The sequence below is a fragment of the Schistocerca nitens genome, chromosome 1 (genome assembly GCF_023898315.1).
Source record: "Schistocerca nitens isolate TAMUIC-IGC-003100 chromosome 1, iqSchNite1.1, whole genome shotgun sequence".
Classification (NCBI taxonomy): Eukaryota; Metazoa; Arthropoda; class Insecta; order Orthoptera; family Acrididae; genus Schistocerca; species Schistocerca nitens.
Genome location: NC_064614.1, coordinates 250067811 through 250085785, shown reverse-complemented (window position 1 = coordinate 250085785; position 17975 = coordinate 250067811). Strand labels below are relative to the sequence as shown.

At 42.3% G+C, this 17975-nt stretch overlaps 1 protein-coding gene and 1 non-coding gene across 2 annotated transcripts in view; both read right to left on the bottom strand.

The window, feature by feature from the left end:
- LOC126241266 (uncharacterized) overlaps positions 1 to 17975 on the bottom strand; it is a 362966-nt gene that overhangs the window by 297331 nt on the left and 47660 nt on the right. The gene's annotated exons all lie outside the window — the stretch shown is intronic.
- Positions 5214 to 5288, bottom strand: Trnal-caa (transfer RNA leucine (anticodon CAA)). The gene has a single exon. It is a non-coding gene; the product is annotated as a tRNA-Leu (tRNA).

Sequence of the window (17975 nt, the reverse complement as noted above, 5' to 3'; positions counted from 1 at the left end):
GCTTTAGGCACGAATTTCTAATGTACCGCAACTTGATCATCCCAGAGCGCTGTGAGGTTGAGTTCGCCTGCCGACAGCACGGTATTGAGTTTATTGGCGCCAGTGTTTCTTTGTGGCAGAACTCCATTGGTGCTCTCTTGTTTTCAGGGTCAAAATGGTGAACTCAGCTTTCATCACCCGTCACAATGTTGTTAAGGAAATAATCACCCCCCTCCCCCCACCTCCCCCCCTTCCCCTCACACACACACACTGCCCCCACGTTCAAAGCGCAAAAGAAATTGTTGATAGATACCAGATCTCCTCTGTTTCGTGTCTGGTGTGAGCATTCGAGGCACCCGCCGTTCACACTGTGTCTGTACTGCAGTTCTGTAATGATGACCTATACCAGCTCTCGTGACATGCCACACTCACTTGTCTGTGTTGTCCGACAATTTTTCTCTGAGTTCATCAACCCGATTCCGATGAGTCTCGACGATTGCCGTACGCGGCCATCCAATCCGAGTTCAGTCACACATGTTGAAGTTAGCACCACCGTTCCTTCATTGAGCGCTAACAACCCAATTTCTCACTGATGCCGGTACAGTCATCGTACTCAGCTTTGCTTCTTCCATGGATTTCAATTGGAGACACGTTTTCTGCTTAGAAATTCGATTACAGCACGCTGTTTCTCACGCACTGAGATGCGAGAGGCGTTCAAGTAATACAACACGTTTCTTTCTCAGCTAATATCGGTTGAAAAATATGCTAAATTTGTTGTGGAGCATCGTGGAATACTCTCACTTTAGTGCCTATAGTTTCATGAAGTTCCGATAGGTGGCAGTGTTGTATGTAGTCTTCAAAATGGCGTCTGAAACGGAGGTGAGTTCAAGCAGAGAGCTGTCACTGAGTTCCTTTTGGCGGAGAACCATAGCATGGCAGATGTTTACAAGCGTTTCCAGAATATCTGCGAAGACTGGTAGTGAAAAAAACGGTGTATCGTTGGGCGAGCAGTATGTCATCATCGCAAGGTCGCACAAACCTGGCCGGCCGCTCTGACTCATGCTATGATGGGACGTGCACAAAAATACGAGCGAACTTCTCTTTCTCTCCATGAAAATGCAAGGCCTCACACAAGTCTGCGCACCCAAGAAGACCTCACTAAACTTTACTCGACTATGGTACCTGATCCACCGTACAGCCCGGGTTTTGAACCTTTCCACTTCCATCTGTTTGACCCAACGTAGGGTGCACTCCGTGGGAAGCAGTAAGTGGATGGGGAGGATGTTCACGTAGCAAGACGTTCGCTCCGACCTTGACCAATAGAATGGTACCATGCGGGCATATAAACTCTCCCAGTAAAGTGCCGTAAGGCCGTCGTATCGAACAGAGATTAGGTTGAAAAATGGGGTTTTGTAGCCAAAAGAGTGAACAATAATACGGTGTATTGGAATCCTGAATAAAACTAACAAGCTTTCAGAGAAGAAAATGTAGCATTACTTATTGAATGCCGCTTGCAGTTCCGTTACGTACTGCCGTGCTACGCACAATAATTCGGAGCTCTGTAGAGGCAAAGGATTGCAAGTTGCATCAGCGAAGCTGGAAAATCCAGCTAGTAATATGCATGACATGTAATATCCCAACTAATATTGAGGACAGAATAAAGCATTCGGAGGTATTACTTTTCAGTACGTCCTCTTACTAAGCGACTGGCTGTCCCAGAACCCGGAACTCGGTACCAGGTACCGTTCTGTAACGGCTCTCAGGGAAAAAAAAAAAAAAAAAAAAAAAAAAAAAAAAACTTGCTTATCACTCTTACGCGTAATTATTGACTGAGTTTAAACATTTAAACTGTTGTCATAATCTACCCATTAAGAGGTATAATCTTACATATTACAATTAGGAAGTTTATGTTCGATATGAGGCAGAGTAACTGACGACCCGCAAAGACGCTGACTTCATTCAACTTGTAATTGAGAATGAGAGCATTTAGCGACTTCCAACAAACATCATAACTAACTTCAAATCTGTAAGAAAGTTTTTCTTACTGACATTCGTCCACAAAATGATAAAAGAAATTAAAACTTTATTCCTTACTACATTTTCGCTCTACATGCAGTAAAACTTCATAAAAGACATGTCGTTTTACTTTATTACTTCTTTACTACCGATTCTATTCGTAAAATAGTTTGCAAAGAGTATCTATATACCACTGATTGTACCCACGAAATTATGTCATTATAAGACACATAATTCAATAGATACGACGTCATAGACATTTAGATGCGTGAAAAACCAGCTTCTGCTTAAGATGGCGGACAACAAAACTCAACATCAGGCTTGATTTATTACTTCTTTACTACCGACTCTGTTCGCGACACGTTTTGCAGACGTAGCCACACCGCTGAATGTATCTACAAAATTATATCACTGTACAAGCCATTGTTAACGAGATATGACGTCATAAACAGTAAGATGCGTGAAAAACTAGCTTCTGCTTAAAATTGAATGCAGTGAAATTTAAGCACCAAACATGGCGTTTTAATTTATTAATTCCTTCTTGTAACTCCATTCGCAGCACACTTTGCAGATAGCATCTCCATATATCACTGAATATACTTGCAAAATTATATCAATCTCCGATAGGTAGTACAGGAGATATGACAACATAAATGTCGATGTGTAAAAAAATAGCTTTTGCTTGAAATAGAGCGTAAAAGTGCAGACCATAGTCAATATATGTTTCATAATCAGAGCACTTAACGACTTCCCACAAATTTTGGAAATAATTTCAACCGTTGTCTGAACTTTTTCTCTTACATAAGTAACGTCAAATATTTACCACATTAATTGATTTCTAAAGTAAGCAGTCGTTTGTAGCTGTTTTATAGGTGTAAGTTCGATTATACTCTATGTGATCAAAAGTATCCGGCCACACCCAAAAACATACGTTATTCATATTAGGTGCATTGTGCTGCCACCTACTGCCAGGTACTCCATATCAGCGACCTCAGTAGTCATTAGACATCGCGAGAGACCAGAATGGGGCGCTCCGCGGAACTCACGGACTTCGAACGTGGTCCGGTGATTGGGTGCCACTCGTGTCATTCGTCTGTAAGCGAGATTTCCTCACTCCTAAACATCCCTACGTCTGCTGTTTCCGATGTGATAGTGAAGTGGAAACGTGTAGGGACACGTACAGCACAAAAGCATACAGGTCGACCTCGTCTGTTGACTGACAGACCTCCGACAATTGAAGAGGGTGTAATGTGTTAATAGGCAGGCATCTATCCAGACCATCATACAGGAATTCCAAACTGCATCAGGATCCACTGCAAGTACTATGACAGTTAGGTGAACTTGGATTTCATGGTCGAGCTGCTGCTCATAAGCCACACACCACGGTGGTAAATGCCAAACGACGACTCGTTTGGTTTAAGGAGCGTAAACACTGGACGATAGAACAGTGGAAAAACGATGTGTGGAGTGACGAATCACGGTTCACAATGTGGTGATCCGATGTCAGCGTGTGGGTATGGCGAATGGCCGGTGAACGTCATTTGCCAGCGTGTGTAGTGCCAACAGTAAAATTGGGAGGCGGTGGTGTTACGGTGTGGTCGTGTTTTACATGGAGGGAGATTGCACACCTTGTTATTTTGCGAGGCACTATCACAGCACAGGCCTACATTAATGTTTTAAGCACCTTCTTGCTTCCCACTGTTGAAGAGCAATACGGGGATGGCGACTGCATCTTTCAGCACGATCGAGCACCTATTCATAATGCACGGCCTGTGGCGGGGTGGTTAACGACAATAACGACCCTGTAATGGACTGGCCTGTACATAGTCCTGACCTGAATCCTATAGAACACCGTTGGGATGTTTTGGAACGTCGACTTCGTGCCAGATCTCACCGAGCGACATCGATACCTCTCCTCAGTGCAGCAATCCGTGAAGAATGGGCTGCCGTTCCCTAAGAAACCTTCCAGCACCTGATTGAACGTATGCCTGAGAGAGTGGAAGCTGTCATCAAGGCTAAGGGTGGGCCAACACCATATTGAATTCCTCCATTACCGATGGAGGGCGCCATGAATTTGTAAGTAATTTACAGCCAGGTGTCCGGATACTTTTGATCATAAAGTGTATAAAGAATCGAGGGTTTACTAGTGATTGGTTGACGTGCTCAAAACAACCTACAGATTCACGAATAATGACTGCAGCTTCAGACAAAACAGGAAACGATATTTTCTGGAGTGTCTGTCGGTGTGTTTCGTACGCCAGCCGCATCATCTCTCCCACAAAAAGAAATCCATGGCAGTGACGAAGGGAGAACGTAGTGACCACGGTACTGGCCCACTTCTCCCAATCTAACAAATTGGGCAAAACACTGTCTAAATGATCTCTGCCATAAAAGGAAGTGTGTTGGGGCCCCATCATGCCGGAGCCATAGTCGTTGCCTGACTGATAGCGGGACATTCTCCAACATTTTCGGTATTTCTCCACGGAGAAAGACACGGTAATTTTCTCCATCGAAACTTTTAGGCCGAAAATACTGCCCAGTCAGATGGTCGTGAACAATATCAGCCCACATATTTATGGTAAAACTCTGTTTATAGTGATACACAGTTGTCCTAGGATTTCCAAGCCCCAGAAGTGGTTATTGTGGCTACTGACTATTCCTTCTTTTGTGAGACTTCCTTTGTGATGAAAGCCTTGTCAGTACACAGAAAACACGTTTGGAAGTCAGGGATGTTTGCAATTTGGTGTATATATGATTGGTAGAATTCCACGCGCTGTGGAAAGTCATCAGCTGACAGGTTTTGTACCTTCTGGTATTTAAAGAGATGAATACCGTCTCGTACAGGACGTTCCACACATTGGCGTTGGAAGTACGAGTATTTAGTCCTACGTCTATGGATCGTGTGCTTGTGGTCCTCACATCGGTGTAACACAGCTTCCTGAAACTGAACAGACTGAACACTGTAAAGTCTATTTATTTCCCGTCAGTCTGGTCTAAAGGATCCTATTTCACAGAGGGGACTTGATGCTCAACTCTTGCATCATGCTTCCCGATAAATAAGATGGCATTCAGCTAACACCGCTGGAATGTAATCAACCATCAAGAAACTATCACGTAAACGGACCATAAGATACAGAATAATAATGTAACTAGAATGAGATTTTCACTCTGCAGCGGAGTGTGCGCTGATATGAAACTTCCTGGCAGATTAAAACTGTGTGCCGGACCGAGACTCGAACTCGGGACCTTTGCCTTTTGCGGGCAAGTGCTCTACCAACTGAGCTACCCAAGCACGACTCACGCCCCGTCCTCACAGCCTTACTTCTGCCAGTACCTCGTCTCCTACCTTCCAAACTTAACAGAAGCTCTCCTGCGAACCTTGCAGAACTAGCACTCCTGAAAGAAAGGATATTGCGGAGACATGACTTAGCCACAGCCTGGGGGATGTTTCCAGAATGAGATTTTCACTCTGCAGCGGAGTGTGCGCTGATATGAAACTTCCTGGCAGATTAAAACTGTGTGCCGGACCCAGACTCGAACTCGGGACCTTTGCCTTTCGCGGGCAAGTGCGCTACCAATTCACCGCAGGAGAGCTTCTGTTAAGTTTGGAAGGTAGGAGACGAGGTACTGGCAGAAGTAAGGCTGTGAGGACGGGGCGTGAGTCGTGCTTGGGTAGCTCAGTTGGTAGAGCTCTTGCCCGCGAAAGGCAAAGGTCCCGATCGAGTCTCGGTCCGGCACACAGTTTTAATCTGTCAAGAAGTTTCAATAATGTAACTGTTTATCCAGACCGCCCGAATAGCCGTACATGGTGGAACGCCGCTTCCGGGAAGGGGAGATGCCATGGCCCCGGGTAGAATTCGCCCGGCGGATTAATTACACGAGTCGATGTCTTGATCAGCTGGATGTCGTATTTAGGAGTTCTCTTACATTCCATTAAGTGATTACCGGGCTGATACCTCATGTCCCGCCTCAGTTATACGATTTGCAAACATTTCGAGAAAAAAAATTTCACTCTATTTCACATGAATAACACCACACGCAGATAGATGAGGGTACACGTATTCCATCCCGGGAGGGAGTGGGGACGGGGTGGCGGCAGGGTGGCATCCCGCCAACCCTTAAATTAACAGTGCCAAATCCGTTAATAACAATGCTGAATCTGCGCCGATGCGGGACAAAGACACAAGAAAAAGAAGAATGTAGCTTTTTTATTCAGGGATATGGGCATCGCTAGCAGTAATGAAAATTTACCCTTTCTGTCAGGAGCTGAGATGCAGATGGGATTCCACTCTTAATGTGTTGCACTTGAGATGGCCAAAACAACTGTGGCCCAAGGAGAGTCAAAGGTCAAATCATTCAAGGAGCCTCGCGGGGAAACGGTGCACCTGTGACATTTGTGTCACATTACGGAAGTATCTCTTTTTGTATCTCCTCTTAAAAATTCTACAAATACGTATACATAGCTTTTACACTCTGAATACTGAAGTAAGTCGAAACTGGTGACGTACATTGACCGTAAGCTTTTTCTTTTCAGGCATAGTCTTTTACTTTTGAAAGCGATTTACTTTACCAAAAGCACTCAACGGAAGTTTTACTCATTTACATCTACAAGTATTTATACATCTGTATCCCTCAAGCCACGTCATGGTGTGTGCTACAAGGTATTTTTTTCTGTCCGTAGTCGTATTTTTCTACCGACCCAAATAAAGTTAGTTACTTAGGTTCATGTTCCGTGGATTACTTTGCACAATAAATCTTAATTATCTGGAATGAGTCATTTTATATTCACATCGGAGAGTAATTCGTACATATGGTTGCATTCTGAACATTTATAAGTTTTTTTAATACAGATACACATTTATGAGTTAGTAGTAATTCCTACCCAGCACCTTTTACTCATCAGCATAACAGAAATTGTTTTACAGAATAGGAATTGTCAAGGAGAAACTTTCTCAGTTTGTTTTTAAATTTTACTCTGCTGTCTGTCAGACATTTTATATCATTGGGTAAGTGATCAATCATTTTTGTTGCAGCATTGTCCACCCCCTTTTGTGCCATGTACAACCTCAGTGTGGAGTAGTGAATGTCATTTTCTTCTGGTACTGTAATTATGTACATTAGTGTTCCTTTTGAACTGCAGTGCATTTTTTACAACAACCTTCTTGAGGGAATAAATATAATGTGAAGCAGTAGTCAGAATGCCCAACTCCTTAGACAGATGTCTTCAAGATGATCGTGAGTGAGCACCACATGTTATTCTTAAAGCACGTTTTTAAGCAACAAACACTTTCTTTCTTAAAGATGGGTTACTCCAGAACATTATACCATATGACATTATTGAATGAAAATATGCAGAATATGTCAAGTTACTGATTTGTCTCTCCCCAAGGTTTGTTATGATTCTAAGTGCAAATGTGACTCAGCTAAGTTGTTTTATGAGTTCCAAAATTTGCTTTTCCCACTTCAAATTCTCATCAGTATGGATACCCAAGAATTTTGAAGTTTCCACACAATTTACTGTTTCCTCCTCATGTGTTACACTTATCACTGTGTAGTACCCATAGATGTGCAGAACTGAATATGTTGTGTCTTTCTAAAACTGAGGGTGAGACTATTCACAGAAAACCAGTCAATGATACTTTTAAGATCGTTGTTTACCATTTATTCTGATTCTCTCTCTCTCTCCCCTCTCCCCCCCCCCCCCTCTCTCTCTCTCTCTCTCTCTCTCTCTCTATATATATATATATATATATATATATATATATATATATATATATATATATATAAGAACTAATCTTGCTTGTTGTAAATTAGATGGAAGGTCTTTTCCATGTATGAGGAATAATAGTGGATATAAGATTGATTTCTGGGTGCTCCATGTGTGATTTCTTCCCAGTCAGAATTATATCCCCAGTCTATATTAGCTGAATTACTAAGTGCATTCTTTTGGTTAGATGTGACATTATCCACTGGTTGGCTATACCATCAATAACATTAAACTTCAATTTATCTAGGAGTGTGCTATGATTCACACAGTCAAATGTCTCAGATAGGTCGCAGAATAGCAGAATAGCGCTATCTTATCATTTGATGCTTGTCTGGTGAGTGATATGTAAATGGCATTCTCAGTAGAGCAACACTTCTGGAAATGAAACTGCTATTTGCTGAGGATATTATTGCTGCTAACGTGAGATACTACTCTGGAATATATCACCTTCTCAAAAAATTTTGAATATAATATCAGCAGTGAAACAAGTTGGTAGTTTCATTATTGTAGGATCTGCAGCATACATTATCACACAGTGGGACATTACGCAGAGAATGTTAGATAATATGCTGCCTGATAATTTATTTTACTATAAAAGCTTATTTCGGCTTTATTGTCTTCATCAGTACATATGCAAACAATCGCATTTATTTGTAACTCACATAATATATAATTTATAAAGGTTTTTTTTAAGTTGGTTATTGTGCTTTCGTCCTGACGAGATATGTCTACTTTCAGTAAACTTTTACTTCTGTCTGTAGTTGTTGGATGTAATATTTTATTCAGTAACCTTTTAAAGTTGTTCGCTAATTTGTTGTTTCAGTATATTATAATACTTTTTTATTGTCTGACAGCCGTAGAAATTCACGTTTGACAGCAAGCTTTTTACTCAATGACATTTATTTTCTTGTGGGTCATGCGTTTGTAATCTCTGGAGGCTTGGTTATCTGTTATCCCTATATAAAATTTCAATACAATTTTTAAAAACTGTGCACTTGAAATAGATCTGTTCATTTAATATATCATTGGGATAATCCTTGGTGTATATGTATATTTCAAATTCCTCGAAAATATTCATGACTGGATCTTTTGGGATTTTGTGCGGGATTTGTAGTGCGTTTTCAATGTTGTAAACTTCATGTTTTTCATTTTTGAGACGTGTAAGAACGTCGATTAGTCGTTATTTTTTTCTCTCGTATATTCTCTGAATCTGACGAAGAAATTTCTTCCCTCTGTCCTACATAAAGTTTTGTGAAGTTATTGCAGTTAGTTTTGTAGATTCCTGAGTTCAAATGTTTCAAGAGTACAGCTTTTCCTGAACATAGTTTTTTGCTAATATTAATTTTTGTTCCGAACGTTAGTTTCACCTTTATATTTGTAGCAGGGCCTTTATTTTATCTGATTCTTATAAGCGATGTATTTTAGTGTAGTTATTTCTTTATGTATGGCCTCCCGTTGCGTGGCAGATTTAGGGCTCTGTTACTCGTGGAATGAAAGAATGAAAATTTGTGAGATTTTGGTTGTGAAGTTGTATGGTTAATTATTCATATGCAGTGGTTGGTTTTCTGTAGATTTCAAATGTGTGTTTGTATTTGTTGTTTGTTATTGTGAAATACAGAAAGCTTTTTGATTTTTTTCCAGCTATATAGTGAATTCGTTTTAGGATGTTATTTATTGTATTCCTGGTATACTGTTTGTATGTCGGTATCACATCCTTGTCTGAGTTGCAATGTGCCACCGACATAGCGATAATAGCAAATTACGTTTTTTATAAAGGGTTGTTCTGAGCTGAAGAATTTTGTTTCGAGTTTGTTAATGAATATATATGCTACGGTTCCAGTAATATTAGGCATAGCGGATAACCATAGCCAACGAAATAACGGTATGCTCTCGATGTACGAGGGTTTAATGAAAAGTAATGCCTCCACCTTCGTTAATTGGGTTTGGATGGTAATACTTTAATAACTCAAACGCAGAAATAGTCCTTAGAATGTGATCTTTAATTATTAGTATTCACTTTTCCACATAATCACCAGCCAATTGGATACATTTTTGCCAACGATGAACAAGTTTTCTGAAGCCGTCACTCTGTTTAAGCAACCAGAGTCTCACAGTTCTCTCAACGTCTTCATCAGAAGCATAATGATGTCCCCACAGATCGTCTTTCATTATCGGGAACAGATTGAAGTCAGACGGTGCTAAATCTGGACTGTATGGAGGATGCAATACGGTGGTGATATTCAGTCCCTGAAGTTCTGCTGTGGTGGTACGTGAAGTGTGTGGTTTGACTTTGTCAGGCTGCAGGAAAACATTTCTCTTTTCCTTTCGGAACCTTGTTAGCCGTTGTTTCAGAGTTCACAGCGTTGTGATGTAACTCTCTGAATTTATTTTTGTTCCACGATCAAGGAAATCAACATGGATAACACCATCTGCGTCCCAGAACACTGTGGCCATGATTTTTCCAGCTGAGGGCTGCGTCTTGAATTTCGTTTTCTGGGGCGATTCTTTGTGTCGATGTTCCAGAGATTGACGTATCGTCTCCGGGTCGTAATGGTGTACCCACGTTTCGTATCCTGTCACATTTGAATGGAGAAAGGCCACCTTCATTCTCGTAACGCGAGAGGAGTTCCTGGCAAATTTCAAGTCTGAGCGCTTTCATTTCAGAAGTCAGCATCTGGGGTACCCATCGTGCACAGATCTTCCAACTGCCACGCAAAGCAACAATGTGACCTACATGTTCTTGTGAAATGCCAATTGTGTTTGCAATTTCTCTATGAGTGCTACGACGATCGTCGTGAATCAACCCGTCAACATTTTGCTTGTGAAACTCTGTGGTTGCTGGCACAGGACGTCCAATTCTTTGTTTGTCAGGCAGGCGAGATGTTCCTGCCTCAACATCTTCAAACTTGCTCGTCTAACGACGCACAGTACTCACATCAACATAATCACCATAAACTGCTTTCATTCTCTGATGAATCTCCTTTGGGGTGACACCTCCTGCTGTCAAGAATTCAATGACTGCATGTTGCTTAAATCGCATTGACCGACCGTCTGCGCAGGGCTCCATACTTGACACTGTAACAGTACAGCCGTTCAATGCTAAGGCTTCCCTCCAACTGGAACTGTAGAGAAGAGCCTGTAGAACAAGTCAGTACCTGCCGCATACCAATGCTGCCAACTGTTGAAGAGTTACCAAAGTGGAGGCATTAATTTTCAGTCAACACTCGTAACAAGTGTATTTTTCTCCTGTGGATTAAAGCTCATAAGGCTATTTTATACAAAGAACCTGTGGTCAAACTGGCCAAGGAAGCTGCAATCTCTAGAATCTTCTTAAATATTCAATTATTTTGTTCGGACCTTTTGCATCACATAAAAATGGAAATCAGATCACAGTGGGAAGAGGAATAGCGAGGATCTCCACCTCAAGGCAAATATTATAAATGGATACAACCCAACTTATCAAGATTACCTTGGTTCCACAATATGTCTGTACACAGAAGAGCGATCTCTGGAATTACGACAATGAGATTCAATCACGGAAGCTTTCCCTCTCATATATTCCGCCTTCATCTTTGGACTTCAGACGCCTGTGATTGCAACAACGCAGATATGGGGTCGTTAATCATCTGATCTTTGCCTGCCAAAAGTACGATCACATAGAGAGAAATTCCTCTCGGACCTGGAACATCAAGGGATTCCATTTAAATATAATTAGCCCACCAATAAGCGAAAATCGTGCAGTCCTCTATGTCTCTGAAGATTCATTTAAGAAGTGATATGACAATTTGAGCAACGCTAGATAAAAACTGTTAATGACCATTTCCTACATTACATTACGCGTGAACTGATTTTTCTAAAGTGTTCGTGTTTGCTAAAATGCTACGCAGAAGATAGACTTGTATCACAGTTATTGTTGTTTCCGTGGCTGAATAGTTTCATACTGCTGAAGGCCACACAACATGGGCAAAAAAAGGCGGATAACCAAAACACCAGGGTTTACGAACACATCAGTAACAGTTTCATATCTATGATCCACAACAACATAAATATATTTGTGTAAACAACTAGCTGTGAAACTTTAATTTCTACACTGTCAAGATACTAAAAAAACCATTGTAACATACGTGCAACAGTAAATTGTCGAACAACTTTAAAAGTTGCTAAAAATGTTACAGGCAAGAAGTAAGGACAGCAGTAATAGTTTCCTCAAAGTTGACGAATGCCCATCTACAACGTCAGGACGTGACTACAACATCCAATGTAAAAAAAACTTTATAGATTATATATTACGTAATTATAAATAAATGCGTTTTTTCATATGAAGTGATGAAGGCAATAAAGCCGAAATAAGATCATATACCAGAACAAAGTATCAAGCAGCATACTGTTCACCAGTTCGCTCATAAGGTCGGTAGATATTGACATCTTTCGTATTACCTTTCTTCCTCTGTAGCCCCGCAGCTAAAAAGCAGCTGTTCTCTTCTTGTCTGTATGCTTATCGTCCACATTTCACTTCCCTGTAGCGTTACACTCCATGCAAATACCTTCAGACTTCCATGTTCTTTGCCATCTCTGACAGAATTTCAATGTCACTGACTTATTTTAAGGCGTTTCTTTCGCCCCACAGAACTTTACTTCCCTTGGTAAATTTCTCCTTGCTTTCCCTTACTGATTGCTCAGTGCACAGGCAATAACATCAGAGTTCGGCTATACATCTTCTCACTCCCTTCTCAACTATTGCTTCCCTTTCATGTTCTTTACAAGTTCTAGAAGTCCTTTCGCTCTCTGTACTTTATTCAAGTTACCTTGAATTTCAAGTACTCAGTTTCCAAAAGCCTTCGCCAAAGGTACAAATTCTATAAACGTATGTTTCCCTTTATTTAACCAATCATCTACGATACATTGTTGGTAAGTGTTGTCTTGCGTCTTCCTACGTTTCTCCGAAACTCAAACTGATCTTCACTGATCTTCCTCTAGATCAGCCTCTAGCAGTTTTTACATTCTTCTATATATCTGTGTCAGTGGTTTGTTCTGCAATATTCTCACCTATCAAACCTGCTTCCTTTGAAACTGGCGTTACCAAATCTTCTTGAAGTCCGAGTGTACTTCGTCTGTCTCATGTATCTTACAAAACTACCATAGGAATAGCTTTGGTAGTGGTAATTTTTCACAAGGATCTTAATTAATCTGATTCTCATTTTCTTCTGCCACTTCCCAAATGGTTCAAATGGCTCGGAGCACTATGCGACTTAACTTCTGAGGTCATCAGTCGCCTAGAACTTATAACTAACTAAACCTAACTAACCTAAGGACATCACACACATCCATGCCCGAGACAGGATTCTATCCTGCGACCGTATCGGTCGCTCGGTTCCAGACTTAAGCGCCTAGAACCGCACGGCCACTCCGGCCGGCCCACTTCCCAGTCCATAGCATTGCCTTCAAGTATCTTTCCTTTCTACAGTCTTTCCATACATTCCTTCGAGCTTTCCGTTTACCCTGCTTTGCTTAGTACGGGTTTGTCAAATGCGCTCTCGCTTTTCACACGGTCCGCATCTCGTGGTCGTGCGGTAGCGTTCTCGCTTCCCACGCCCGGGTTCCCGGGTTCGATTCCCGGCGGGGTCAGGGATTTTCTCTGCCTCGTGATGACTGGGTGTTGTGTGCTGTCCTTAGGTTAGTTAGGTTTAAGTAGTTCTAAGTTCTATGGGACTGATGACCGTAGATGTTAAGTCCCATAGTGCTCAGAGCCATTTGAACCATCTTTTCACATAGCTGCTTCTCTTCTCTCCAGAGGTTCGTACAGTTTTCCTGCAGATGCCATATATCTCTCCCATAGTCACTCGTGCTTCTACAGTATTGCATTTCTCCTCAAGGTATGCGTGCTTCGCCACTTTACCCTTCGTGTCAATCTCATTTTTTAGACGTCTTTATTCTATTTTGTCAGCTGTATTTGCTGCATTTTTATATTTTCTCCTTTCATTGATTACACTCAGCACCTCGTGTATTATTAGAATATTTTTACTGGAATTTTCGTTTGACCTATTCGATTCCCTCCTGCCTTCATATTTCATCTCTCTGAAGCTACACATTCTTCTTCTATTGTATTCCTTTCCCTAGCTTCATTCACTAGTTGCCTAATGCTCTCTTCGCAACTCTCTACTTGTGGTTCTTTTAAATTATCCAGATATTTAGAATGAGATTTTCACCCTGCAGCGGAGTGTGCGTTGATATGAAACTTCCTGGCAGATTCAAACTGTGTGCCGGACCGAGACTCGGACTCGGTACCCGGTTTTCATATCCAGATATTTTCTTATTATCTGCTTATCTCTACGTAATTTCTTCAGTTTTAATCTGCAGCTTATAACAAATAAATCATGGTCAGAGACCATAAGTATGTACCTTTGGAAATGTTTTGTAGTTATAAGTCTGATTTCAGAATCTGTCCCAACGTTGTATAATCTAGTTGAACTTACGCGGTTTTCCAAATCTCTTCGTTCATGTTCCTCACACTAAGTGTCAGCAATGACTAAACTGTGAGCTGTGAAAAATTACTGCAGGCGGCTTATTGTTTCATTACTTTCCCCCAGCCGCCTTTCTCACGACTTTTCCTTCTCTTCCTTTTTCTACTGTCAGATTACACTGTCCCATTACAATTTAATTTTCGTTTCCCCCTTCTCTATCTGTGGAGTTAGTAGACATATAAACTTGATAAACTTTAACCACTATGATGGGTGTGGACTTAGTGTCTATATTGGCTATGCAGTGTCTATATTGGCTATGATTCTTTGCTCATTATACTGTTTACAGTAGATAAACCGCATCTTTATTTTCTTATTCATTATTATAGGTACTGTTTCCATTACTCCATTTGATTTTGCGTAGATAACACTGTACAGACCTGAGCACCAGAAGACCTGTTCTCCCTGCCACTGCATTTCACTAATTCCCAATGTAACTTAAACGTATTTTTTTAAAATTCTATAACCTACGGATCTGATTAAGGGGCCAAGCATTCCACATCTCTGACATGTAGAACATCACCGTTGTTTTCCGTGAAAGCGACATCCTCCTGAGTTGCTCCCACCCGGTGACCCGAAGGGGGGACTTTTTACCTCCGAAATAGTTTACCCAAGAGCTCGCCATCATCGTTAAACCATACAGAGCTTAATGTCCTGGGGAAACATAACAGCTGTAGTTTCCGTTTGCTTTCAGCCGTTCGCTGTATCAACATGTCAAGAGTCATATTGGTTATTGTTACGAAGTCAGACCAGTCAATTATGTGGACTGTTGCCAATTTCATTGCTGAAACGGCCGCTGTCCCTCTTCGGAAACCGTATGTTAGTCACCTCATCACAGATACCCCTAAGATGTGGTTGGCCCTAGCGTGTTGCTATCTACACTGACCGAAAAAAATTAAGACGCCCTTTAGATTTATTGTTGCAACAGTGCATATGGAGTGTCTGAAATGATTACATTTACAGATCAACAGCACAAGCGGTTCTAAGGTATCAGGTAACGTCGATGTTAGTATGTGGTGTAGCCTCCACGGGTGGCAGTGCAGGGGCTGACTGGCATACATCTGGTCATACAGATAGCGAATACTGTCCTGTGATACGATACTTCATGCCTGATCGACCTGTTCATATAGTTCTGTGCCAGTTGCTGGCTGATGAGCAAGAGTCACTTATCGCCCTATGATATCCCACACGTGCTCGATTGAAGACGAGTCCAGAGATCGTGCTGGCGAGGGAAGCTGAAACACGTCTTCAGAGCATGTTGAGTTTTACAGGCAGTGTGTTCGTGAGAATTATCCTCTGGGAACAACACATCACCTTCCTGTTTCAAGAGCCGGCCCCCGTGGCGGAGCGGTTCTAGGCGCTTTAGTCCGGAATCGCGCTGCTGCTACGGTCGCAGGTTCGAATTATGCCTCGGGCATGGATGTGTGTGATGTCCTTAGGTTAGGTTTAAGTAGTACTAGGTCTAGAGGACTGATGACCTCATATGTTAAGTGTCATAGTGCTTAGAGCCATTTTAACCATTTGAACAGAGTGGCAACAGAATTGGTCTAACAACATTCAGCACATACCGAGAGCAGGTTAGCGTACCCTCAAGGAACATCAAAGGTGATTGACAGTTGTAGTTCATCGCCCCCCATATCGTAAGTCCTGGTGCGCAGCCAGTGTGTCACTCTATTACACAAAACTCACCAGGTCTACACCGTACGCAGACGACCATAATTTTCTTGCAGGCAGAATCTGCTTTAATCACTGAAGACCACGACACGCAATTCCATCTTCCAAGCAATCCTCCGAGTGCATGCAGATGCTGTGGCGTGAGTGGAATACAGGTTAGAGGCGTGCACACCCATAGTCCCACTGCCAATAACTGGTTCGCAACAGTTTGTGTTGACATGTCTGGGCTCACAAGCTCTCTTATCTGTGCAGTGGTAGATGTATGATGTCACTACTGCCCTTACAATACGACGATCCTGGGCGGGCGTCTGTGCTGCATGGATGTCCAGAACCTCGTTTAATAGTTTGAAAATGTTTACGTGACCACTGATACGAGCATTATTGCACAAATGACGCAGCACGTCCAACCTGTGTGACAATTCTCCGAAAGGACCACGTCGCCACTCGGAACCCACAATTTAACCCCTTTCAAACCCGCTCAATGGCTGTAGGAAGCACGAGTGCGTCTCCGTGGCATGGTTACCTACTTGCTTCATACGTTTGCACCACACTGTGTCTTCTGGCAGTTAGCATCCCCTATTATAGGACAGTCACAGATGGCGTTCTCATAGCTATGCCACTACGCTATCTGTAGGCGGACGACGTTGAAACGGTTATCAATATATCTACTATCCCCCAGGTGTCACATGCCGTCATCGTATAAAAATCGACATCGTCTTTCCAGGTGTACTAATATCTTTTTTTTTTGCGGTATATATCGTTGAGGCAAGCAAAGCAAGCCACCCCCCCCACGCCCCCCCCCCCCCCCCCCCCGGGGCAGAGTTGATGGCTCGTGAGGCAAAGGGAGCTTAGTAAACTATATTTACCAAAAATACACCTTTATAAATGTTTTTGCAACTCGACACAAATATAACAAGTTATTTTCACTTCTGGGCACAAGCCAGCTTCTTTTACATCGCAACAAAGGCTGCTAGACGATCATAACACGATGCTCAAGTGTGACGCGCTTTTCGTGGAAGCAAACGTTCTACCGGCTCTGTGGCTGACGGCGTCAGCACAAGAACAACATCCATTCGCCACCGGCGCGAGGCTGGCGACCTTGAAGGCGGCTGGAATCCTCCACGTGGACTCGGTTCAGTGCCTCGGGCGGCGTGACGCAACGGACTTCCCGGCAAGTGACCCGAGCTACGGCTGCGACGATCCTTCGGACGTTGGGCGCCTTTCTCTGCGTAGTCTTTACCTCAGTATCGTTCAGCATCGATATCACGACGTAAGCTATTATTGTTTCTCTGGGCAAATTTTTGAAAAATTTTAATAGTAAAGCCAGCCTCCGTACCTGTGTGGTCAAGGCGACAGACTCTTATTGTGTGGGGGACCAGGTTCGATTACCGGTAGCGCCAGGGATTTTACCGTGGTGGGAGGCCTGGACCAGTGTGCACTCAGCCTCGTGATGACAACAGAGGAGCTACCTGATTGAGAGGTTGTGGCTCCAATGTCGGAAAGTCGACAACGGCAGGGAGTGCAGTGTGCTGACCCCAAGCCCTCCATACCGCATCCGATGATGAATGACTGAGAGTGACATGGCGGTCGGTCGACGATCGAGTATCTTAAGGGCATGATCACGGGGTTCGCTGTCCTTTTTTTGTTAGAGTCTGTGTTGTTCCATCTGAGGATTATTTTTGGTAGTGAAAAAAACATTAAGTGAAGATGATGATTTTGTGTCCATATTTCGCAGCTTCAAATGTGACTGTATTCAATATACTGGAAGTATGAATTAACAAACGCCTTCAGCCACAATACGAAAAGTTGTGACTGAAGGATTTTGTTAATTCATACTTCCAGAAGATGATGATGATAATGATTTTAACGATGATGATGATATGGTGGTTTGAGGGTGCGACAGTCTGATCTTTAGCACCCATAGTAAAGCCTCTTATAACGTGAGTGTGGTTAAGAGTGATAAAGCAATAAAAATAAATGCAACATGAATTAAAATATAACAATTATGTTAAGTATCCTTG